Raw genomic sequence first — 26414 nt, 5'->3', positions numbered from 1 at the left:
TTTTGTCTCAGCGCCTATATTGAACATTATTTTTTGTGATTAAGTACTCAAATTTTAACAAAATGACCTTAATTTGTTTACTGCAAACAGAAATGTTTTAAACTTCTCCAACTATATCACCGTATTCAATAATGGATGTAAAATGCAAGCAAATTGTTCTCTGAGGTTTTGCCAGTTTCTTGCAGTACCTGCTCAGTGTCACATGGTAGATAAAGTCTTTGCTGATTGACCTCACTGACTTTATCTGCCTTACATTATCTGATGCAACCTTAAGTACAAGTGCAGACACAAGCCTGTTCATTTTCCTCTCCCACTGTCTGGGTAAACTGAGCATAGAGGTGTTACAACCATCCCAACCCTGTCAGACATTGTTTAAATAGATAGAGGCACATGGTGGTTTGAAATGAGCATAAATCACATTTTAAGAACCTTCACAAGCAAGGTCATGTAGTGAGTGGTTATACATTACAATGATTACAAGACTTTTATGTCATCTCTTATTGGTGAAAGTGACATTGTTACAATCATCCTCAGTCTCCCCTGTAGAGTATACAGGCTATAATATAGAAGCCTATATACTCTAGTGGCCAAAACAGTTTATTCTGATTTATGTCATTTGTTTACACTGGGCTGCACCTATGAAGAGAAAAATGTAGAGCTGGTGCTGAAATAGCCAACACTCTTACTCTGCTTCCCTGTTGTGTATAAATGGTACAGAACCAGCTGCAGAGGGAACCGGTTCAGAGTCGGATCAACGCTGACACGGTGGGACAGAGAGTACAGTACAGTGTGTTTTAACAAATATTCATCAGTAAAATGTTGAATGTCCACACAGTAAAAGAAAAGACCAACACTCTGATGACAGTGAAGTGATGATGAAGTGACAGCAGCCTCACATCAGATGGACTGATGAAGGAGAATCAGCAGCATCTTCTCTTTCTGTGTTTCCTCCACAGCTGAAGCTCCAAAGTCTCTGTGACTGGATGTGAACTGAGCAGCTGAACATCTTCCATGTTGTAGTGAGTGAGTGCAGCTCTCCCAGCAGCTGTTTCTCTGCTATGGATCAGTGTGAGGACAGAGAGGAGGGAGTCCCTCCCTTTAAAAGCTCTCTGTGTGGGGAACATGACAGCCAGACCAAAGCTCAGAGGTGAGATGAGGATCTCTAACTGTCCATCACTGTTCTCCACTCACATCACTCCACCATCATTATTCACACTCACTGTCACATCTGACACTCAACTACTGAATAATAAGTCACAATAACTCAGAATGAACTACTAACTTTGTGAGTTAACAAAGAGCTCAACCACTGATTAGTCAACTAATCAACAAAGATGAGACAGCATCTTTCATCAGATGAGAGTTTGATGAACAGGAGAACGTTTCTCATCCACTGTCTTCTTACTGATTTTCATTCTGCTTCTAAAACTTCAGCTGCTGACAGTCTGCTCAAAATTCATCTTTTTAAACTCTTTGATTTGTTGTTTGTTTGTATCAGGATGCATCAGCAGAGAGCAGACTCTCCTGAACCCAGCTGTGTGTCCATGAAGAGTGACGCGTCTATGGATCATCCTCTGAAGTTTAAAGATGAACAACCTGCTGATGGAAGGTAAGAATTTAAAAGTGAAGTTTAGTATGTGTGTAACCCAGTAGAAGAGAGTAAACTTGAAACTGAAGGCAGGGACAGAAACAGACAGGACAACACAAACAGAGCTTAAACAGGAATCATGACAGTCACCCCCTCAAGGGACAGCTCCCAAATGTCCCTCCAGGCTGGTCAGGAGGGAGAAAACAAAGAGGAGAAAGAAGGCAGGACAGATGGACAGGACCACTCTGGAGGCTGAAAGAGCTGCTCAGGGCAGAATCTTTGGGGACCAAGGTGTCAACAAAACCATGTAGAAAGGAGACCAAGAGATAGGAGGCAGCAGAGACTCAGTGAAGCTGGACAGCAGAGACTCAGTGAGGCGGGACAGCAGAGATTCAGTGAAGTTGGGCAGCAGTTCTTTGGTGTTAACTACATACTTGTTTCACTTCTTTATTCATATCAGGATGCAGCAGCAGAGAGCAGACTCTCCTGAACCCAGCTGTGTGTCCATGAAGAGTGACTGGTCTATGGGGTCTCCTCTTTTCTTTAAAGATGGACAACCTGCTGATGGAAGGTAAGAATTTAACATCCAGTAATCAGAGCAGCATTTACAGGAGTTCATTGAGTCATCATGACAGAACATCTTTAATAAGCTAAGTGCAGATTTGAGTCTTTAAATGTCCTTAAACGTGATGTTTTCTCCACAGAGTTCAGCAGCAGAGCTCAGAGGTTCCCAGTGATCAGTCTGCACAGCAGCATCAAACACAGCTGGACTCCATATTTATGGTGTGTACATGTACAAACACACCTTTTACTATTAACTCCATCAACCACAGATGAAATAGTAAAGTAGCATTCAGGTCCTAACAGTGTCCATGCTGCTCTGTTTAGACCACCAGGCCATCAGACTGACACATGAATCACATGTTGTGTTCTACTAGTTTAATGAAATGTTCACTTTATCTTTCTGTTCCAGCTGCTGGAGGAGAACATCCTCGCTTTTGTGAAGAACGAGCTGAAGAGAGTCCAGAGGGGTCTGAGTCCAGATGACCCAGAATGCTTAGAGAGTCAGAGTGAGGATGAGGAGGTGTTGGACGGTGAGGAGGAAGAGCAGAGGAGGAGCAGCAGAGAGGCATTTCTGAAGATCACACTGCACTTCCTGAGGAGAATGAAGCAGGAGGAGCTGGCTGACTGTCTGCAGAGCAGTAAGAGGATTTTAACAGATTTAACGTGATGGAGAGGAAATGGAGGCAACATGGGAGAGGTTTATATTTCACACTCTGCTGTAAATATGCTGCACACATCTGCATCAGATCAGAGGCTGTTTGTCCTCCACTGATGAGCTGAATAAAACTGATGGAGGAGGAAAAACTACACAGACACACTTACATGTTCAGATTTCTAGACTTTCTGTAGGATCCACTCACTGATTTCATTTGTTGTTTGTTCATTCAGGAACTCGTGCTGCAAAGTGTCGACGTAAACTCAAGTCTAACCTGCAGAAGAAGTTCCAGTGTATGTTTGAGGGGATCGCTAAAGCAGGAAACCCAACCCTTCTGAATCAGATCTACACACCACTCTACATCACAGAGGGAGGGACTGCAGAGGTCAATGATGAACATGAGGTCAGACAGATTGAAACAGCATCCAGGAAACCAGACAGACCAGAAACAACACTCAGACATGAAGACATCTTTAAAGCCTCACCTGGAAGAGATGAACCAATCAGAACAGTGATGACAAAGGGAGTGGCTGGCATTGGGAAAACAGTCTTAACACAGAAGTTCACTCTGGACTGGGCTGAAGACAAAGCCAACCAGGACATACACTTCACATTTCCATTCACTTTCAGAGAGCTGAATGTGCTGAAAGAGAAGAAGTACAGCTTGGTGGAACTTGTTCATCACTTCTTTACTGAAACCAAAGAAGCAGGAGTCTGCAGGTTTGAAGAGTTCCAGGTTGTGTTCATCTTTGACGGTCTGGATGAGTGTCGACTTCCTCTGGACTTCCACAACACTGAGATCCTGACTGATGTTGCAGAGTCGACCTCAGTGGATGTGCTCCTGACAAACCTCATCAGGGGGAAACTGCTTCCCTCTGCTCGCCTCTGGATAACCACACGACCTGCAGCAGCCAATCAGATCCCTCCTGAGTGTGTCGGCATGGTGACAGAGGTCAGAGGGTTCACTGACCCACAGAAGGAGGAGTACTTCAGGAAGAGATTCAGAGATGAGAAGCAGGCCAGCACCATCATCTCCCACATCAAGACATCACGAAGCCTCCACATCATGTGCCACATCCCAGTCTTCTGCTGGATCACTGCTACAGTTCTGGATGATGTGTTGAAAAGCAGAGAGGGAGGAGAGCTGCCCAAGACCCTGACTGAGATGTACATCCACTTCCTGGTGGTTCAGTCCAAACTGAAGAACATCAAGTATGATGGAGGAGCTGAGACAGATCCACACTGGAGTTCAGCGAGCAGGAAGATGATTGAGTCTCTGGGAAAACTGGCTTTTGAGCAGCTGCAGAAAGGCAACCTGATCTTCTATGAATCAGACCTGACAGAGTGTGGCATCGATATCAGAGCAGCCTCAGTGTACTCAGGAGTGTTCACACAGGTCTTTAAAGAGGAGAGAGGGCTGTACCAGGACAAGGTGTTCTGCTTCGTCCATCTGAGCCTTCAGGAGTTTCTGACTGCTCTTCATGTCCATCTGACATTCATCAAGTCTGGAGTCAATCTGCTGGAAGAACAACAAACAACATCCAGGTGGTCTAAAGTCTTTAAAGACAAACCTGAACCAACACGTTTCTACCAGAGTGCTGTGGACAAGGCCTTAAAGAGTCCAAATGGACACCTGGACTTGTTCCTCCGCTTCCTCCTGGGTCTTTCACTGCAGACCAATCAGACTCTCCTACGAGGCCTGCTGACACAGACAGGAAGTAGCTCACAGACCAATCAGGAAACAGTTGAGTACATCAAGAAGAAGATCAGTGAGAATCTGTCTGCAGAGAGAAGCATCAATCTGTTCCACTGTCTGAATGAACTGAATGATCGTTCTGTAGTCGAGGAGATCCAACAGTCCCTGATGTCAGGAAGTCTCTCCACAGATAAACTGTCTCCTGCTCAGTGGTCAGCTCTGGTCTTCATCTTACTGTCATCAGAAAAAGATCTGGACGTGTTTGACCTGAAGAAATACTCTGCTTCAGAGGAGGCTCTTCTGAGGCTGCTGCCAGTGGTCAAAGCCTCCAACAAAGCTCTGTAGGTGCACAAAGAACTATCCAGATTAATGTAGTTTCATCTTTGCTCAATGAAGAAAAGTAATGTTTGCAATACTTTTGTTGTGTTGATTCTTCTGCAGGTTGACTGACTGTAACCTCTCAAAGAGAAGTTGTACAGCTCTGTCCTCAGTTCTCAGCTCCCAGTCCTCTAGTCTGAGAGATCTGGACCTGAGTAAGAACGACCTGCAGGATTGAGGAGTGAGGCAGCTTTCTGTTGGACTGGAGAGTCCACACTGCGGACTGGAAACCTTCAGGTCAGAATTCAACTGTCTGTAAAAGTTTACCCACCAAGCTTTTATTGTCTTTATATTTTGGAACTGTGAATTAACTTGTTAAAATTCTTCTCCAGGTTGAATGACTGTAACCTTTCAGAGAGAAGCTGTGCAGCTCTGTCCTCAGTTCTCAGCTCCCAGTCCTCTAGTCTGAGAGATCTGGACCTGAGTCACAACAACCTGCAGGATTCAGGAGTGAAGCAGCTTTCTGCTGGACTGGAGAGTCCACACTGTGGACTGGAAACTCTCAGGTCAGTTTTATTACTGTGTATAAAAGTCATCTTTATGGCTTCTCCCCAGTTTATAGTTTACATGAAAATTTTATGATACCAAAAACATTTAGTGTACTGTCTGAGCTGAAGTGATGTAACATCAAGTATACAGTAAATAAAACTCCTTCCATACCAACCTACGAATCAGGATATATGTTTCTGTCATGAAATCTCAATGTGCATTAATTCATGAAAGTCTAATATAATGGATAATAACAGAAAATATACGACACAGAATTACTGTCATGTTCTCTACATGCAGGTGAACATAAAAAGCAGATCTACTGCTCAGGAAATGTTGAACATGATTTTATTTACATTCAATTTTAATGTTTAAACACTGAATGAAATTGAATTAGAAATATGATGGAAGACACTAAGTTTCCTAATTTAATGATTGTGATCACACAGTTAAAACATCAGTATATTTCTCTGAAATCTTCTTCAGATATTCTTTGTAACAATATTTAAGTTTAAAGACATTTCTTCTGCCAACATAAATCAGAATGCAGCCTCCAGCAGAAACATGTGCTTTCTCTCCTACTACTAACCTAAAATGTATCTGCATGACACCAACATACAGCAGGGGGCGCTGAGTGTCAACATAAAGGCCTGAAGGATAAAATCCTGTTTATTGAGTTGACAATGTTTTGAAGCTCATTAGATGAAGTTTTGTGTGTGTTCAGTCTGTCAGCGTGTCTGATCACAGAGGAAGGCTGTGCTTCGCTGGCCTCAGCTCTGATGTCCAACCCCTCCCATCTGAGAGAGCTGGACCTGAGCTACAATCATCCAGGAGACTCAGGAGAGAAGCTTCTGTCTGCTGGACTGGAGGATCCACACTGGAGACTGGACACTCTCAGGTATGGACAGACAGATGGACACTCTCAGGTATGAACAAACAGGTGGACACTCTCAGGTATGGACAGACAGATGGACACTCTCAGGTATTGACAGACGGGTGGACACTCTCAGGTATGGACAGGTGGACACTCTCAGATATGGACAGATGGACAGACTGACTAACTGAGGGACTCTGGTTCATGTTTAATGGTGTATATCAGTGAAGGTGTATGAAGCTGATTGTGTCTTTGTCTCTTCCTCCAGGATGGACCATGGTGGACTGCAGAGACTGAAACCTGGTCTGAGGAAGTGTGAGTGTGTTTTAGTTTGATTCATGAGAACTTTGAGAAAAGAAGAAAAGAAGAGAAAAGAAGTCAAAAAGTTCAAAATGATGGCAAATGTGTTTTGTCAGAAATGGGCGTGGCCTAAACTGACATTTATCTTGAACCAATGAATCCATGAAACAGAAATTTCCTTCTGTTGGCCACAGTTCAGGAGTTAAAAGAGAAATGTTTTATAAATGTCCACATGGTGGCACTACCTGCTCCAAAATGTCCCTCATGTCTCTCCTGCAGATAAAGTTCATTCATTCATACTGACTTCAGCTGTTTGGAGCATTTGGACTAAAATGTGTTTGTAACAGACGACAGTTTGAGATGAAAATAACAGACTTGATGTGCAAAGACCTTCACTTTACACCAAACCTGATGAACAAACATGAATATTACTGAATATCACTGTCATGTTGACTGTTCATGTTCTAACTGAACTGTTAAAGGTTCATTTACTCTGTATGTCCAAAGCTTTCAGACACATCTCATGGTCTTCCTCAGTGATGGAGTCTCTCAGTTGTCATGGAGATAGTTTAGGTGTGAATGGTTTCAGTAAAGTAGTTAATAAATCAACAGATGATAAACTGCAGCTGTATTGTGTCTCGTTCTCTCCATCAGATGCCTGTGAACTGGAACTGGATCCAAACTCAATGAACAGAAGACTCAAACTGTCTGATAACAACAGGAAGGTGACATATGTGAAAGAGGATCAGTCATATCCTGATCATCCAGACAGATTTGACTACAGGCCTCAGCTGCTGTGTAGAAATGTTCTGACTGGTCGCTGTTACTGGGAGGTCGAGTGGAGAGGAGATGTTGGTATGTCAGTGAGTTACAGAAGAATCAACAGGAAAGGACACAGTAATGACTGTTGGTTTGGAAGGAATGATCAGTCCTGGAATCTGAGCTGCTCTGATCATTATGGTTACTCTGTCTGTCACAATAACAGAAGAATGCCCATCTCCTCCTTCTCCTCCTCCTCCTCCTCCTCTGTCTCCAACAGAGTAGTAGTGTATGTGGACTGTCCTGGTGGCACTCTGTCCTTCTACAGAGTCTCCTCTGATACACTGATCCACCTCCACACCTTCAACGGCACATTCATGGAACCTGTGTATGCTGGGTTTGGGGTCTACTGGTCCAGGTCTGGTTCCTCAGTCTCTCTGTTTCCTCTGTAGGAGGGGGAGTCTCTCCTGTGGACAGAAACTCTGCTGACTGAAGATCAGCTGCTGGAATCAAACATCACACACACTCTGCACTGTGAAGCAGATCTGTCTCAGACTCAAACACTCAGTTATTTTTCCTTCTACATGATTCATTGATTAGTGTCAGTTGACTCTGCTGTTGTTACTGTCAGGATCCAATGAGCAGCATGCAGCTCTATTCATGTTTCACTCTAATAACATCTGTCCAGCTGTGGAAGCCCACAGTGTTTTTGTGCTTCTCACATGTATTTTATCTGATCATCATCAATAAAAACTATTCATGACATTATTGTTGAAAGCATCCTCACTTTACTGACACAATGGAGAATATAACAAGCTTTTAAAATACAACTCATTGTTAAAGATGAAACCAAAAAGCAGTGTTAGAAAGGCTCCAAATATACTTCACGTTTGTTATTTTCATATTGGTTTCTATGCTCTGTGACCACCTGGGGGCGCTGTTGTACTACTGTGAATGGTGACTGACACATCATTCTTCTTCGTGTTATCATCAAAGTGGACACTGCTCACGTTGTTGGAGAAGTTGTAGTTTTTTATGATGCAGTGTTTGTTCATGTGAGTCTTTGACAAGAGTGAGTGTATTCATGCTGTTTATTCATTTGCAATGTTGTTGATATGACGGCTGCTATTGTGTTAGCTTAGCTGCTAATTTGGTGTTTACTGCCACTAATTGCACTATAAGTTGTTAAACTTTGTAATGTCAGTATCATTCATAATGTGCCTTAAGGTATACATGTGTTATTCTGATAGATAATGTTCATGTTATTACTTCCATGTAAAATATTAGTCAATAACAGCAGATCTCTGGTCAGTTTGGTCATGTGTAGTGTTCATGGGTGCAGCTGTATTTTGCGGTCTGCCTTTGATGTTTAATGAAGCTCGTTGAGCGTTGTATATGACTGCATAGATTATTATTAGTGGTATTAATTATAGATATATTGTGCACTTTAGAGGAAAATTGTATATTGTAGTAATGTGTAGGGGAAAGTTAATGTACTGGTGGTAATGTTTGTATTCTGTATTTATTATACTAGTAATAAATATTAACACCAATCTGTTTGTATTTATTGCAGAAACCACACATACAAACTAACTCCTATAACAATACTGTATACTCTGTACTGTGAGCGTCCAGCACCATCAGTAGAGTTTCCCTCTAAACTCTCATCATTGTGTCCTGACTGACACCCAGGGGCAAATGAAGTACAACCCTAGTGAACCATCCCCTGAATTACAGCCCAGGTCATAAACCTCGACAAACAGCAGTGTGTAGTCGGCTCACATTTCAGATGTCTATGAGTTGTTAACAGCTCCACCAAATACTGATTCTTCCCTCTAAACTTCTCACATGCTTTCATTTCAATAAATGTTCAAATGATCCAATATTTCAGCAACAAGGACAGATGGTTAGTGTCAGTCTGGACAGCAGGACCAGCTCAGCAGGGACTGGTCCAGTTCAGGCTCAGGAGGACCGTCAGACCGGAGGATGATGATGGTGATGGTGATGATCATGATGATGGTGATGATGATTAATTGATATTCAGCTCATTCACGCAAACAGGAAGTCTGACATCACACAGAGTCCAGGGAGTCCATCCAATCAGCAACCAGATGGGAGGAAGGGGGAGGGGCCAGGTGAGTGACAGACTGATCTCAGATACACAACAACCAGCTGCTGTGTTGCCATGGTAACGCTAACAGCCAGTGTGTGAACAGGACAGGAAGCAGCAGAGCATTGTGGGCCAGCAGGAGGTCACTGAAGGACGCGAGGACACACACAGGTAACACACACACACACACACACACAGGTTAATAAACTATAGTAATATTATGAACAGGAGGAATATTAACATTAAGAAGAGAACTCCTCAATCTGATTGGTTGTTGCTTTCCTACAGTGGCGTCTCATTGGCCCAGGAGGCAGAGGCCCCGCCCCCTGCGTCCAGGTGTAGGTCTCGGTTCTGCTCTGTGATGTAGACAAGATGACATCACCGTGACATCACAGCCATCCCCGGCGTCCAATAGGAATGGTTGTGAACAGACTCAATGGACTGTGGAGCTTTTGACTGTCTCACATGGTCTTCATCAGCACAGTTTACTCAGCTGGTTCTTCTGTCTGTCCTTCACAATAAAGCGTCACAGACTGTCAGCTCTCTGCTCATAATTCATCATTTCACATCCTCACATTTCAATGTTATTTTACACTTCACACTTTATTCTTTATAACTCTCCACACTGAGAAGCTGCTGTTTTATTGTGAAAGGAAACAGGAAGAAACATCAGCAGTAATTATTTAACTTTTGAACATCAGACTGAGGATTGGTCCTGTGAGATGGAGGGTCAGCAACCTTCAGCCCCTCTGCAGCGTCTCTCTGTGACTTTATAAATAAATAAGATGAGAGAAACAATCAGATCAGTGTCTCCATGGCAGCATGGTTCAGTCTATGGGTTCACCACTGAGACTGTCAATTACTCACCTCACTTGTTCATAACTCTCCATCACTATATGTGTCTGCTGCTCATGGAGGCAGCCAGTCTGCTGCATGATGTGTCATTGGTCCGTTATTATCAGTTATTATTACTTAATGTCAGTTATCAGTCATTGTCAGTCAGATATTATCAGTTATTATCAGGTATTATCAGTTACTTGTTACATTCTGTGGCTACAAATCCTCTTCAGCGATTTTCATTTTGAATTATAATATTAATATTATTAATATTGACTCTTATGATAACTGTTTATAACTGGAAACGTTTACTTACTTGCTCAAGTAACTAACTCAAAAATCCTCACATTTACTAGATAAACACCAAATTCCACATGCTTCCCAAACGTTTACATATTTCATTTCATTAAAGCAAATAAATCAAATAGTAATGAACACTTACCTACACGTTAGACAGTAGTAGCATCAGCCCAACAGCCTTGACTTCTTCTCTGGCGGGAAGGTACGTAACCAGGGAAACAGCGCCCCCTGTTGCTGGGCAGGATTCAGAATCTCATACCTCACGACAACAAGTACTGGCCAATCAGAGACAGGTAGGGCAGAAAAAGTGTGCCTGCGGGACCCCTGTTGCTAGGCTGTTGCTAGGCTGTTAGTATCAATCAATCAATCAAACTTTATTTATACAGCAGCTTTCATACAGAGTAGTGTAGTAGACTTTATGTCTTTACACTTATTTGATTGACAAGCTGATAATGAGACAGAACAAATGACACATTTAAAAAAAAGAGAAAAATACTAATAGGCTAGTAATGATTTTAAAAAGGAACAAAACAAAGAACAATTTAAAGAGAAAACTGGAGACCAATGCACAAAAGAAAATAAAAAACGCTATAAAAATGTCAATAAAATATGTGGGGGAACAAATTAATTAGATAAAAATCATGAAATAAATAAGTAAAATAAGAGAGAATAAAAGAAAATGTTTATTAGATAAAAAAAATAGGCTGTATTAGATTATAAAGACAAAAGATAAGTAAAATAGAAGTTTAATAAAAGCTGGATTAAAACTAGGTCAAGAAAGAGACTTAAAGACAAGAAATAGACCAATAAGGAGATAAAACTATAGAATGATAATAATAAAAAAGTATGTTTAGCTTTTGTAGATATTTTTACACAATTGGGTTGAAATCAAATATGTAACAACACATTTTTAGTGTCATTTTTTAACACTTACTTTCTCAGAGTGCAGTGTATTTAACCTGAAACATTTATTCTTTAAGCCTTTAATCATTATTAATCATTTAATAATAAACACAAACAATATATACAAACAAATCTGTTTCTACCAGGGAAACAATCATGAGGTATATTTCAAAAATACAATTTGTTTTCATTGCCTTTTTGTTTTTAATGTCCTTAACTGTGTCCAAAGTTCAGCTTAGAGTCAGTCCATTTCTTCTAATGTAAATAGCAAAGTGTAAAAGAACATTTCTATCTCTGAGATTAAATGTCTTATTAGTTTTTCTCATTATAACAAAAATGTTTGTTTACACAGTGAAAACATAAATGATATTGTTTCTTCTTCTACACCACAGAAGTCAGCAGAGTCAACATCTATAATAATATCTCTCTAATGTCTTTTTTACTGGATATATACGATGCCAGGTTTGACAGGAAACTTCTTTAACTTTATTATTAAGACACAACTCTCCAATTATTAAAAAGGTTTAAACCAGTTAATTTCTCCATAAATAGATAAAACAATCTTCCTGGGTTTAGTGTTGTAACTTGAACATTATTCTAATATATTTGTTCTTGGTTATGTAACTTCTCCAAGAAACACACTGTTTATAGGATGAGCCAACTAATGTTCACTTTGTGTCTGTGTTAATATCATAGACTGTATAAAAGGTTCATATTGAACCATTAAGAAGTTGCAATACCTGAAACATTTCCACAACACAAGAGCTTCAACACTGACGTCATCAGGCTGACAGCAACGTGCACGCAGATCACGCGCATCCAGGTGAGTTCATTTACCTGTCTGTAAACACGGAAGTGAAGCGGACGCAGCGCGAGGACGAGGTAGGCAGTGTATTAATATAACTATGATGAATATGATGTAAAGTGAGAAATGTATTTAACCCTGTAGAAAGCAGAGACATCTCTCCGTATCACTGTAATGAAGGTTTCCACAGAACTGATCGCAGATATAATGACGTCATGACGACATTAAGTACACGGCTGGTTTGGCTGCTAGTTATATGAAGTAAAGCTTTCATCATTTTATTCAACTTACTGATTATAGCCTCATTTTATATTTATTATAGGACCAAGTGGAGTATAGTTTGTCACAGTTTGGTTAGAGTACCTTTGTTTCTAATCCTTTTTCTTTACTTTCACTTTCTTTGTCTTTTCTTATCATTATTTAAAGCGGGCTTGGTGCAGTTCTTGAGCTCTATCTAAATCATCCAGGAGTTATGAGCTGCATATAAATTCAGAGATGTCCTTTTAGTGTGTTTCTAGTATAACACTGGTTGCCTGTATTTCAGTGGATACTTGCTGATGACGTGTGATCTTCTGAGAGTGTACTGCTGTTTTCTTTTCTCTAGTTTTGGGTCCAAACCTTTATTAGGAGCCTCCATTCCTTCCTGTGTATTTCAGCTACATGTTTTTAAAGTGTTACTGAGCAGTTAGCTGGGCATGTGTGAACTCTGTCACACTATTACTAATAACAATGTGAATATTACTCCATATAATATAAAGATTAGACTCATCTTTTGTGTCATTTTCAAATGGTACAGCACCCTGCCCAACAACTGAACCTGGCTGTTAAAGGGTTTGGGTACGATGACATTCATTGTAAACTTAAGATAAATAGGCTAAAGTGATTGACTATTGTTTTTGTAAAACTGTCTTGAAGTCAGTAATTGTGTGTTTGATTCATTTCATTGGTCGTATCAAAGGTCACCTCATTCAGTCATCTTGAACCTGACAAACATTATGACAGTTATTATAATAACTAATCCACAGTTACAACAGAAAGAGTTTGTTTCACAGGTGGGACGGTTAGTGATTAACAGGTAATAAAAGCCATATAATAATATACTATGAAATGTGTTAAAAGAAGGTGACAGAAATACTGTTGAAAACATCTTTTCATTCATGATATTCAGTTATTTAATCAGGCAAATGAAAAGTCAGTGGAACATTCAGAAACTAAGTTATTAAACATTAAAGCTGAGTGAAAGTCTTTAAATAGTTTGTTACTGTGGCTCCATCTGGTGGTGGAATGAATAATGACAGGATGTTAGACAGCAGTGCAGACCTGTGTGATGTGCAGCTGGTTGTAATGAATGAGCATGTTGTTGTGTTTGTGTGAAGGTGTTTCTCTGCTATGGATCAGTGTGAGGACAGAGAGGAGGGAGTCCCTCCCTCTAAAAGCTCTCTGTGTGGGGAACATGACAGCCAGACCAAAGCTCAGAGGTGAGATGAGGATCTCTAACTGTCCATCACTGTTCTCCACTCACATCACTCCACCATCATTATTCACACTCACTGTCACATCTGACACTCAACTACTGAATAATAAGTCACAATAACTCAGAATGAACTACTAACTTTGTGAGTTAACAAAGAGCTCAACCACTGATTAGTCAACTAATCAACTAAGATGAGACAGCATCTTTCATCAGATGACATTTTGATGAACAGGAAAACGTTTCTCATCCACTGTCTTCTTACTGATTTTCATTCTGCTCCAAAAACTTCAGCTGCTGATAGTCTGCTCAAAATTCATCTTTTTAAACTTCGATTTGTTGTTTGTTTGTATCAGGATGCAGCAGCAGAGTGCAGACTCTCCTGAACCCAGCTGTGTGTCCATGAAGAGTGACGCGTCTATGCCTCGTGGTATTAACTTTAAAGATGGACAACCTGCTGATGGAAGGTAAGAATTGAAATAATAAACCTCCTGTGTTATGTGGGGCGGAGCAGGTGAACCAGGCACAAACACCACAGACAGGTTAAATGGAAACAGCTTTAATGCTCAGAAACCAACAGACAGGCTTACAGACCATAAAGGGAAAGCAGTTCAAATAAGGTTGACAGCAGAGACTCAGTAAAGTTGGACAGCAGTTCTTTGGTGTTAACTACATACTTGTTTCACTTCTTTATTCATATCAGGATGCAGCAGCAGAGAGCAGACTCTCCTGAACCCAGCTGTGTGTCCATGAAGAGTGACTGGTCTATGCCTCGTGGTATTGTGTTTAAAGATGGACAACCTGCTAATGGAAGGTAAGAATTTAACATCCAGTAATCAGAGCAGCATTTACAGGAGTTCATTAAGTCATCATGACAGAACATCTTTAATAAGCTAAGTGCAGATTTGAGTCTTTAAATGTCCTTAAACGTGATGTTTTCTCCACAGAGTTCAGCAGCAGAGCTCAGAGGTTCCCAGTGATCAGTCTACACAGCAGCATCAAACACAGCTGGACTCCATATTTATGGTGTGTACATGTACAAACACACCTTTTACTATTAACTCCATCAACCACAGATGGAATAGTAAAGTAGCATTCAGGTCCTAACAGTGTCCAAGCTGCTCTGTTTAGACCAGCAGGCCTTCAGACTGACACATGAATCACATGTTGTGTTCTACCAGTTTAAATGAAATGTTCACTTTATCTTTCTGTTCCAGCTGCTGGAGGAGAACATCCTCACTTTTGTGAAGAACGAGCTGAAGAGAGTCCAGAGGAGTCTGAGTCCAGATGACCCAGAATGCTTAGAGAGTCAGAGTGAGGATGAGGAGGTGTTGGACGGTGAGGAGGAAGAGCAGAGGAGGAGCAGCAGAGAGGCATTTCTGAAGATCACACTGCACTTCCTGAGGAGAATGAAGCAGGAGGAGCTGGCTGAGCGTCTGCAGAGCAGTAAGAGGATTTTAACAGATTTAACATGATGGAGAAGAAATGGAGGCAACATGGGAGAGGTTTATATTTCAAACTCTGCTGTAAATATGCTGCACACATCTGCATCAGATCAGAGGCTGTTTGTCCTCCACTGATGAGCTGAATAAAACTGATGGAGGAGGAAAAACAACACAGACACTTACATGTTCAGATTTCTAGACTTTCTGTAGGATCCACTCACTGATTTCATTTGTTGTTTGTTCATTCAGGAGCTCGTGCTGCAGACTGTCAACGTAAACTCAAGTCTAACCTGCAGAAGAAGTTCCAGTGTGTGTTTGAGGGGATCGCTAAAGCAGGAAACCCAACCCTTCTGAATCAGATCTACACACCGCTCTACATCACAGAGGGAGGGACTGCAGAGGTCAATGATGAACATGAGATCAGACAGATTGAAACAGCATCCAGGAAACCAGTCAGACCAGAAACAACAATCAGACATGAAGACATCTTTAAAGCCTTACCTGGAAGAGATGAACCAATCAGAACAGTGATGACAAAGGGAGTGGCTGGCATTGGGAAAACAGTCTTAACACAGAAGTTCACTCTGGACTGGGCTGAAGACAAAGCCAACCAGGACATAGACTTCACATTTCCATTCACTTTCAGAGAGCTGAATGTGCTGAAAGAGAAAAAGTACAGCTTGGTGGAACTTGTTCATCACTTCTTTACTGAAACCAAAGAAGCAGGAATCTGCAGGTTTGAAGAGTTCCAGGTTGTGTTCATCTTTGACGGTCTGGATGAGTGTCGACTTCCTCTGGACTTCCACAACACTGAGATCCTGACTGATGTTACAGAGTCCACCTCAGTGGATGTGCTGCTGACAAACCTCATCAGAGGGAAACTGCTTCCCTCTGCTCACCTCTGGATAACCACACGACCTGCAGCAGCCAATCAGATCCCTCCTGAGTGTGTCAGCATGGTGACAGAGGTCAGAGGGTTCGCTGACCCACAAAAGGAGGAGTACTTCAGGAAGAGATTCAGAGATGAGAAGCAGGCCAGCACCATCATCTCCCACATCAAGACATCACGAAGCCTCCACATCATGTGCCACATCCCAGTCTTCTGCTGGATCACTGCTACAGTTCTGGAGGATGTGTTGAAAAGAAGAAAGAGAGGAGAGCTGCCCAAGACCCTGACTGAGATGTACATCCACTTCCTGGTGGTTCAGTCCAAACTGAAGAATATCAAGTATGATGGAGGAGCTGAGACAGATCCACACTGGAGTCCAGAGAGCAGGAAGATGATTGAGTCTCTGGGAAAACTGGCTTTTGAGCAGCTGCAGAAAGGCAACCTGATCTTCTATGAATCAGACCTGACAGAGTGTGGCATCGATATCAGAGCAGCCTCAGTGTGCTCAGGAGTGTTCACACAGATCTTTAAAGAGGAGAGAGGGCTGTACCAGGACAAGGTGTTCTGCTTCGTCCATCTGAGTGTTCAGGAGTTTCTGGCTGCTCTTCATGTCCATCTGATATTCATCAAGTCTGGAGTCAATCTGCTGGAAGAAGAGCACACAACATCCCAGACACGTTTCTACCAGAGTGCTGTGGACGAGGCCTTAAAGAGTCCAAATGGACACCTGGACTTGTTCCTCCGCTTCCTCCTGGGTCTTTCACTGCAGACCAATCAGACTCTCCTACGAGGTCTGTTGACACAGACAGGAAGTAGCTCACAGACCAATCAGGAAACAGTTGAGTACATCAAGAAGAAGATCAGTGAGAATGTGTCTGCAGAGAGAAGCATCAATCTGTTCCACTGTCTGAATGAACTGAATGATCATTCTCTAGTGGAGCAGATCCAACAGTCCCTGAGATCAGGAAGACTCTCCACAGATAAACTGTCTCCTGCTCAGTGGTCAGCTCTGGTCTTCATCTTACTGTCATCAGAAAAATATTTGGATGTGTTTGACCTGAAGAAATACTCTGCTTCAGAGGAGTCTCTTCTGAGGCTGCTGCCAGTGGTCAAAGCCTCCAACAAAGCTCTGTAGGTGCACACAGAACTATCCAGATTAATGTAGTTTAATCTTTGCTCAATGAAGAAAAGTAATGTTTGCAATTCTTTTGTTCTGCTGATTCTTCTGCAGGTTGAGCAACTGTTACCTCTGTAAGAGAATCTGTGCAGCTCTGTCCTCAGTTCTCAGCTCCCAGTCCTCTAGTCTGAGAGATCTGGACCTGAGTAACAACAACCTGCAGGATTCAGGAGTGAAGCAGCTTTCTGCTGGACTGGAGAGTTCACAGTGTGGACTGGAAACTCTCAGGTCAGGATTCAACTGTCTGCAAAAATTTATTCACCAAGCTTTTATTGTCTTTATATTTTGGATCTGTGAAATAACTTCTTAAAATTCTTCTACAGGTTGAGTATTTGTAACCTCTCAGAGAGAAGCTGTGCAGCTCTGTCCTCAGTTCTCAGCTCCCAGTCCTCTAGTCTGAGACATCTGGACCTGAGTCACAACAACTTGAAGGATTCAGCAGTGAAGCAGCTTTCTGCTGGACTGGAGAGTCCACACTGTGGACTGGAAACCTTCAGGTCAGAATTCAACTGTCTGTAAAAGTTTACCCATCAAGTTTTACTGTCTTTTATATTTTGGATCTGTGAATTAACTTATTAAAATTCTTCTCCAGGTTGAGTGGCTGTAACCTTTCAAAGAGAAGCTGTGCAGCTCTGTCCTCAGTTCTCAGCTCCCAGTCCTCTAGTCTGAGAGATCTGGACCTGAGTAACAACGACCTGCAGGATTCAGGAGTGAAGCAGCTTTCTGCTGGACTGGAGAGTCCACACTGCGGACTGGAAACTCTCAGGTCAGTTTTATTACTGTGTATATAACATGTAATATTTATGGCTTCTCACCAGTTTTTAGTTTACATGAAGAGTTCATGATACCAAAAATATTTAGTGTACTGTCTGAGCTGCAGTGATGTAACATCAAGTATACAGTAAGTAAAACTCCTTCCACACCAACATGTGAGTCAGGATATATGTTTCTGTCATGAGAAGTCTAATATGGTGGATTGAATAGAAAATATAAAAATATATAACACAGAATTAAAGGCCGTCCACACTGAGAATGATAACATCCTGTAAACAGCGGTATCTGTCCTGTGCCCCAGTGGTGCTTGCAGCTAATTACTGATAAGCTGTTACTGCTGTATGTTGTACGGAGAAATAAAAAGCAAAGCAGCAGGGTTCAGAGGTGTGTGTTGATTCAATGTGTTGATCAGAAGTATTTCAGACACTAGTTGCTGTGATGTTTCAGTATTCACAGACCAAACTGAGCTGCAGCACATGTTGAAGCGCGGTGTGTAAAAGTGCAAACTGCAGCAGTGACACACAGTATGAGCACAGATCTGCTTCCAAACATCCACTAACGTTGTTGTTTTTACATTATAATAGAGAACAAAGTTCCAGCATCTTTGTAACTAGAGCAGCCTGTGCTTTTGCGTGTGTTTTTACTATATTGTTGGTTTGATGTGTTTGAATGCTCATTGTTACAATTACACAACAAAAGTTTACGTTCTGTCTGCCACTTGGTGTTTGTAGCTGGTTGTGCTTTGCATGTGTGGGATTCTGAAACATCCTTAAATTTGGGACTATTAGGCCGATCGCTTGTTTTTCAATTTGAGACCTTGCAGTCGGAATTGTTGTTTGTTTATTCAAAGTCTAAAGACAGTCCAAAGTAGCCTGGGCTATTCCAAGTGTTTTCAGTTTCACGTTAGCAGCCAAAGCTCTGCTGCCTTATAGTCTCTCTAACTCTGGTCCTTATAGTCTCTCTAAATCTGGTCCTTATAGCTTCTAACTCTGGTCCTTATAGCCTCTAACTCTGGTCCTTATAGTCTCCCTAACTCTGGTCCTTATAGTCTCTCTAAATCTGGTCCTTATAGCTTCTAACTCTGGTCCTTATAGCCTCTAACTCTGGTCCTTATAGTCTCCCTAACTCTGGTCCTTATAGTCTCTCTAACTCTGGTCCTTATAGTCTAACTCTGGTCCTTATAGTCTCTCTAACTCTGGTTCTTATAGCCTCTAACTCTGGTCCTTATAGTCTCTCTAACTCTGGTCCTTATAGCCTCTCTAACTCTGGCCCTTATAGCCTCTCTAACTCTGGTCCTTATAGTCTAACTCTGGTCCTTATAGTCTAACGCTGGTCCTTATAGTCTAACTCTGGTCCTTATAGTCTAACTCTGGTCCTTATAGCCTCTCTAACTCTGGTCCTTATAGTCTAACTCTGGTCCTTATAGTCTCTCTAACTCTGGTCCTTATAGTCTAACTCTGGTCCTTATAGTCTAACGCTGGTCCTTATAGTCTAACTCTGGTCCTTATAGTCTAAATCTGGTCCTTATAGTCTCTCTAACTCTGGTCCTTATAGTCTCTCTAACTCTGGTCCTTATAGTCTAACTCTGGTCCTTATAGTCTCTCTAACTCTGGTCCTTATAGTCTCTCTAACACTGGTCCTTATAGCCTCTCTAACTCTGGTCCTTATAGTCTAACGCTGGTCCTTATAGTCTAACGCTGGTCCTTATAGTCTAACGCTGGCCCTTATAGTCTAACTCTGGTCCTTATAGTCTCTCTAAATCTGGTCCTTATAGCTTCTAACTCTGGTCCTTATAGCCTCTAACTCTGGTCCTTATATTCTCTCTAACTCTGGTCCTTATAGTCTCCCTAAATCTGGTCCTTATAGTCTCTATAACTCTGGTCCTTATAGTCTAACTCTGGTCCTTATAGCCTCTAACTCTTGTCCTTATATTCTCTCTAACTCTGGTCCTTATAGTCTCTATAACTCTGGTCCTTATAGTCTAACTCTGGTCCTTATAGCCTCTAACGCTGGTCCTTATAGTCTCTATAACTCTGGTCCTTATAATCTAACTCTGGTTCTTATAGCCTCTAACTCTGGTCCTTATAGTCTCTCTAACTCTGGTCCTTATAGTCTCTCTAACTCTGGTCCTTATAGTCTCTCTAACTCTGGTCCTGCAATGTGCTCAGTGTGCTGTGTGAAAGAGGGATTGGCCTGCACTTACTCGTGCCTGTAGCAAAACACCTGTCACATTTAAAATCAATCGGATGAACGGTCCGAGTGATATGCGAATAACAGACAGACAGACGTTCCTGTCATTTATAGATAGATAATAATAAAGAAATCACCTCTGTCATCCTGCTCCAGTTTACAGCGTCAGTCCGTGCTGAGAGAGGAGCAAGGCTGCATTATAATAAATAAATAAATAAATAAATAAATATAAATAAATAAGGGTTGTGATTGACAGTCAGTGTTTTTATCGTTCATCAAATCGCTCTGAAAGTGATCCAACGATATCTTTCTCCTCTATCATTATAGTTGTGGTGTGGACTCCTCCATCCACTGCAGGTAGAACCACTTTTAAAACTATACATTTATAGTTATTGTTCTCAGGGTGGACAACTCTTTACTGTCATGTTTTCTACATGCAGGTAAACATAAAAAGCAGATCTCCTGGAAATGTTGATCATGATTTTCTTTACATTTAACTTTTTGTGGACAATACAAATTAAATGTTTCAACACAGATGAGATGAAATTATAAATATGATGGAAGACACTAAGTTTCCTAATTAAATGATTGTGATCACACAGTGAACATTGTTGGAATGAAAAATAAGAACTAAGTTAAAACATCAGTATATTTCTATGAAATCTTCTTTAGATATTCTGTTGAACAATATTTAACTTTAAAGACATTTCTTCTGCCAACATAAATCAGAATGCAGCCTCCAGCAGCAACATGTGCTTTCTCTCCTTCTAACTTAAAATGTATCTGCATGACACCAACATACAGCAGGGGGCGCTGAGTGTGAACATAAAGGCCTGAAGGACAAAATCCTGTTTACTGAGTTGAGAATGTTTTTAAGCTCATTAGATGAACTGTTGTGTGTGTTCAGTCTGTCAGGATGTCTGATCACAGAGGAAGGCTGTGCTTCTCTGGCCTCAGCTCTGAGTGCCAACCCCTCCCATCTGAGAGAGCTGGACCTGAGCTACAATCATCCAGGAGACTCAGGAGAGAAACTTCTGTCTGCTGGACTGAAGGATCCACACTGGAGACTGGACACTCTCAGGTATGGACAGACAGGTGGACACTCTCAGGTATGGACAGACAGATGGACACTCTCAAGTATGGACAGACAGATGGACACTCTCAGGTATGGACAGACAGATGGACATTCTCAGGTATGGACAGGTGGACACTCTCAGGTATGGACAGACAGATGGACACTCTCAGGTATGGACAGACAGGTGGACACTCTCAGGTATGGACAGATGGACAGACACTAACTGAGGGACTGTGGTTCATGTTTAATGGTGGATATGAGTGAAGGTGTATGAAGCTGATTGTGTCTTTGTCTCTTCCTCCAGGATGGACCATGGTGGACCGGAGAGACTGAAACCTGGTCTGAGGAAGTGTGAGTAAGAAAAACTGGATGAAATATGTGAAAAAAGTTCAAAATGATGGAAAAAGTGTTTTGTCAGAAATAGGCGTGGCCTAAACTGACATTTATCTTGAACCAATGAATCCATGAAACAGAAATTTCCTTCTGTTGGTCACAATTCAGGAGTTAAAAGAGGAATGTTTTATAAATGTCCACATGGTGGCGGTACCTGCTCCAAAATGTCCGTCATGTCTCTCCTGCAGATAAAGTTCATTCATTCATACTGACTTCAGCTGTTTGGAGCATTTGGACTAAAATGTGTTTGTAACAGACGACAGTTTGAGATGAAAATAACAGACTTGATGTGCAAAGACCTTCACTTTACACCAAACCTGATGAACAAACATGAATATTACTGAATATCACTGTCATGTTGACTGTTCATGTTCTAACTGAACTGTTAAAGGTTCACTTACTCTGTATGTCCAAAGCTTTCAGTCACATCTCATGGTCTTCCTCAGTGATGGAGTGTCTCAGTTGTCATGGAGATGGTTTAAGTTTGAATGGTTTCAGTAAAGTAGTTAATAAATCAACAGATGATAAACTGCAGCTGTATTGTGTCTCGTTCTCTCCATCAGATGCCTGTGAACTGGAACTGGATCCAAACTCAATGAACAGATTCCTCAAACTGTCTGACAACAACAGGAAGGTGACATGTGTGATGGAGGTTCAGTCATATCCTGATCATCCAGACAGATTTGACTCCTGTCCTCAGCTGCTGTGTAGAAATGATCTAACTGGTCGCTGTTACTGGGAGGTCGAGTGGAGAGGGAGCATTGATATATCAGTGAGTTACAGAAGAATCAGCAGGAAAGGAGGCAATTCTGACTGTTGGTTAGGAGGGAATGATCAGTCCTGGAGTCTGAAGTGCTCTGAGGATGGTTACTCTGTCTGGCACAATAAGAGAGGAACACCCTCCTACTCCTCCTCCTCCTCCTCTTCCTCTGTCTCTAACAGAGTAGCAGTGTATGTGGACTGTCCTGCTGGCACTCTGTCCTTCTACAGAGTCTCCTCTGACACACTGATCCACCTCCACACCTTCAACACCACATTCACTGAACCTCTGTATGCTGGGTTTGCGGTCTACTGGCCTGGTTCCTCAGCATCTCTGGTTCCTCTGTAGGAGGGAGAGTCTCTCTGGTTTCTCTGTAGGAGGGAGAGTCTCTCTGGTTCCTCTGTAGGAGGGAGAGTCTCTCTGGTTCCTCTGTAGGAGGGAGAGTCTCTCTGGTTCCTCTGTAGGAGGGAGAGTCTCTCCTGTGGACAGAAACTCTGCTGACTGAAGATCAGCTGCTGAAATCAAACATCAAACACACTCTGCACTGTGAAGCAGATCTGTCTCAGACTCAAACACTCAGTTATTTTTCCTTCTACATGATTCATTGATTAGTGTCAGTTGACTCTGCTGTTGTTACTGTCAGGATCCAATGAGCAGCATGCAGCTCTATTCATGTTTCAATCTAATAACATCTGTCCAGCTGTGGAAGCCCACAGTGTTTTTGTGCTTCTCACATGTATTTGATCTGATCATCATCAATAAAAACTATTCATGACATTATTGTTGAAAGCATCCTCACTTTACTGACACAATGGATAATATAACAAGCTTTTAAAATACAACACATAGTTAAAGATGAAACCAAAAAGCAGTGTTAGAAAGGCTCCAAATATACTTCACGTTTGTTATTTTCATATTGGTTTCTATGCTCTGTGACCACCTGGGGGCGCTGTTGTACTACTGTGAACGGTGACTGACACATCATTCTTCTTCGTGTTATCATCAAAGTGGACACTGCTCACGTTGTTGGAGAAGTTGTAGTTTTTTATGATGCAGTGTTTGTTCATGTGAGTCTTTGACAAGGGTGAGTGTATTATTCATGCTGTTTATTCATTTGCAATGTTTTTGATATGAGGGCTGTTAGCTTAGCTGCTAATTTGGTGTTTATTGCCACTAATTGCACTATAAGTTGTTAAACTTTGTAATGTCAGCATCATTCATAACGTGCCTTAAGGTATACATGTTATTCTGATAGATAATGTTCATGTTATTATTTCCATGTAAAATATTAGTCAATAACGGCAGATCTCTGGTCAGTTTGGTCATATGTAGTGTTCATGGGTGCAGCTGTATTTTGCGGTCTGCCTTTGATGTTTAATGAAGCTCGTTGAGCGTTGTATATGACTGCATAGATTATTATTAGTGGTATTAATTATAGATATATTGTGCAGTTTAGAGGAAAATTGTATATTGTAGTAATGTGTAGGGGAAAGTTAATGTACTGGTGGGAATGTTTGTATACTGTATTTATTCTACTAGTAATAGTGCAGTGTAATATTAACACCAATCTGTTTGTATTTATTGCAGAAACCACACATACAAACTAACTCCTATAACAATACTGTATACTCTGTACTGTGACCGTCCTGCACCATCAGTAGAGTTTCCCTCTAAACTCTCATCATTGTGTCCTGACCGACGCCCAGGGGTAAATGAACTACAACCCTAGTGAACCATCCCCTGAATTACAGTCCAGGTCATAAACCTCCACAAACAGCAGTGTGTAGTCGGCTCACATTTCAGATGTCTATGAGTTGTTAACAGCTCCACCAAATACTGATTTTTCCCTCTAAACTTCTCACATGCTTTCATTTCAATAAATGTTCAAATGATCCAATATTTCAGCAACAAGGACAGATGGTTAGTGTCAGTCTGGACAGCAGGACCAGCTCAGCAGGGACTGGTCCAGTTCAGGCTCAGGAGGACCGTCAGACCGGAGGATGATGATGGTGGTGGTGATGATGATGGTGATGATGGTGGTGGTGATGGTGATGATGGTGATAGTGATGGTGATGATGGTGGTGATGATGATGGTGATGATGGTGATGACGGTGGTGATGATGGTGATGATGATGATGGTGATGATGGTGATGACGGTGGTGATGATGGTGATGATGATGATGTGATGATGGTGATGATTAATTGATATTCAGCTCGTTCATGTCTACAAACAGGAAGTCTGACATCACACAGAGGCCAGGGAGTCCATCCAATCAGCAACCAAATGGGAGGAAGGGGGAGGGGCCAGGTGAGTGACAGACTGATCTCAGATACGCAACAACCAGCTGCTGTGTTGCCATGGTAACGCTAACAGCCAGTGTGTGAACAGGACAGGAAGCAGCAGAGCATTGTGGGCCAGCAGGAGGCGGGGTCACTGAAGGAGGCGAGGACACACACAGGTAACACACACACACACACACACACACACACAGGTAACACACACACACACACACACACACACAGGTTAATAAACTATAGTAATATTATGAACAGGAGGAATATTAACGTTAAGAGCTCCTCAATCTGATTGGTTGTGGTTTTCTTACAGTGGCGTCTCATTGGCCCAGGATGCAGAGGTCCCGCCCCCTGCGTCCAGCTGGAGGTCTCGGTTCTGCTCTGTGATGTAGACATGATGACATCACCGTGACATCACAGCCATCCCCGGCGTCCAATAGGAATGGTTGTGAACAGACTCAATGGACTGTGGAGCTTTTGACTGTCTCACATGGTCTTCATCAGCACAGTTTACTCAGCTGGTTCTTCTGTCTGTCCTTCACAATAAAGCGTCACAGACTGTCAGCTCTCTGCTCATAATTCATCATTTCACATCCTCACATTTCAATGTTATTTTACACTTCACACTTTATTCTTTATAACTCTCCACACTGAGAAGCTGCTGTTTTATTGTGAAAGGAAACAGGAAGAAACATCAGCAGTAATTATTTAACTTTTGAACATCAGACTGAGGATTGGTCCTGTGAGATGGAGAGTCAGCAACCTTCAGGCCCTCTGCAGCGTCTCTCTGTGACTTTATAAATAAATAAGATGAGAGAAACAATCAGATCAGTGTCTCCATGGCAGCATGGTTCAGTCCAGGGGCGCAACTACCTACTTTCTGAGGGGTATGCAGATACATTGCAGGCTCCCCCCGCACCCGGCACCCCCGCCTGAATTTTTTTTTAATGGTTATGTAACCCAGCTGTAATTTCAGTCACTTTATGTTATTGTATTAGTATTATTTGTGTTTGTATTATTTGTATGATTTGAGTGAAATGCCCCTTTAAGGGTTAAGACGACATCACATTATGACAGTTTTAAGACAGTCATGAGATTTACGATAGTGCCCCTAGTGAGCGTCGCAAGCTCAGATGTGTGTCCTGATTCTTTCTCTCCATCCTCACACCTGAATGACATGAACTTTGTGTTAAGGAGGTTTCAAAAATACAGCAAGCAGTCAAACCACATATAAAAAACATGACATTTTAATTGTAAATGATATCCTTATTGGATATCAGTTACTGATTGGACGCTGCATCTGATCTGACTTATCAGATACATCACAACAGCACTGTAGTGTTATATCAGAGTGAAGACATTAAACTCAAGTGTATCCCAAGTTCTATAATTGATCTGTTTTATGATTCACCATCTAGTTAAAAAAAAAAAGATAACTGTCTGAACAACAAAATAACCACAAACCAGTTCCTTTATTTTTCTTGTCATGATCTGTTATATTATAAATACTGATCAGACAACTGTAACCTGTTGTTTGACTAGTAGTAGCTTTAGCTAACCTGTTGTTTGACTAGTAGTAGCTTTAGCTAACCTGAATGTTTACAAGTCTCCTCTTGATACACTGACATAACTTACCTACTGTCTTTCAACCACTTTGAAAAGCTTTTTTTCATCCCTGCAAAATCTT

The 26414-nt window shown here is 41.6% G+C and overlaps 1 pseudogene; it reads left to right on the top strand.

Annotated features, from left to right (window-relative positions):
* The first annotated feature begins 708 nt into the window (after window positions 1-708).
* Window positions 709-23207, top strand: LOC128366981 (NACHT, LRR and PYD domains-containing protein 3-like; annotated as a pseudogene).
* The last annotated feature ends 3207 nt before the right edge of the window (window positions 23208-26414 follow it).

This window comes from Scomber japonicus, chromosome 10, assembly GCF_027409825.1.
Source record: "Scomber japonicus isolate fScoJap1 chromosome 10, fScoJap1.pri, whole genome shotgun sequence".
NCBI lineage: Eukaryota > Metazoa > Chordata > Actinopteri > Scombriformes > Scombridae > Scomber > Scomber japonicus.
This window is presented reverse-complemented; position numbering and strand designations above follow the sequence as displayed.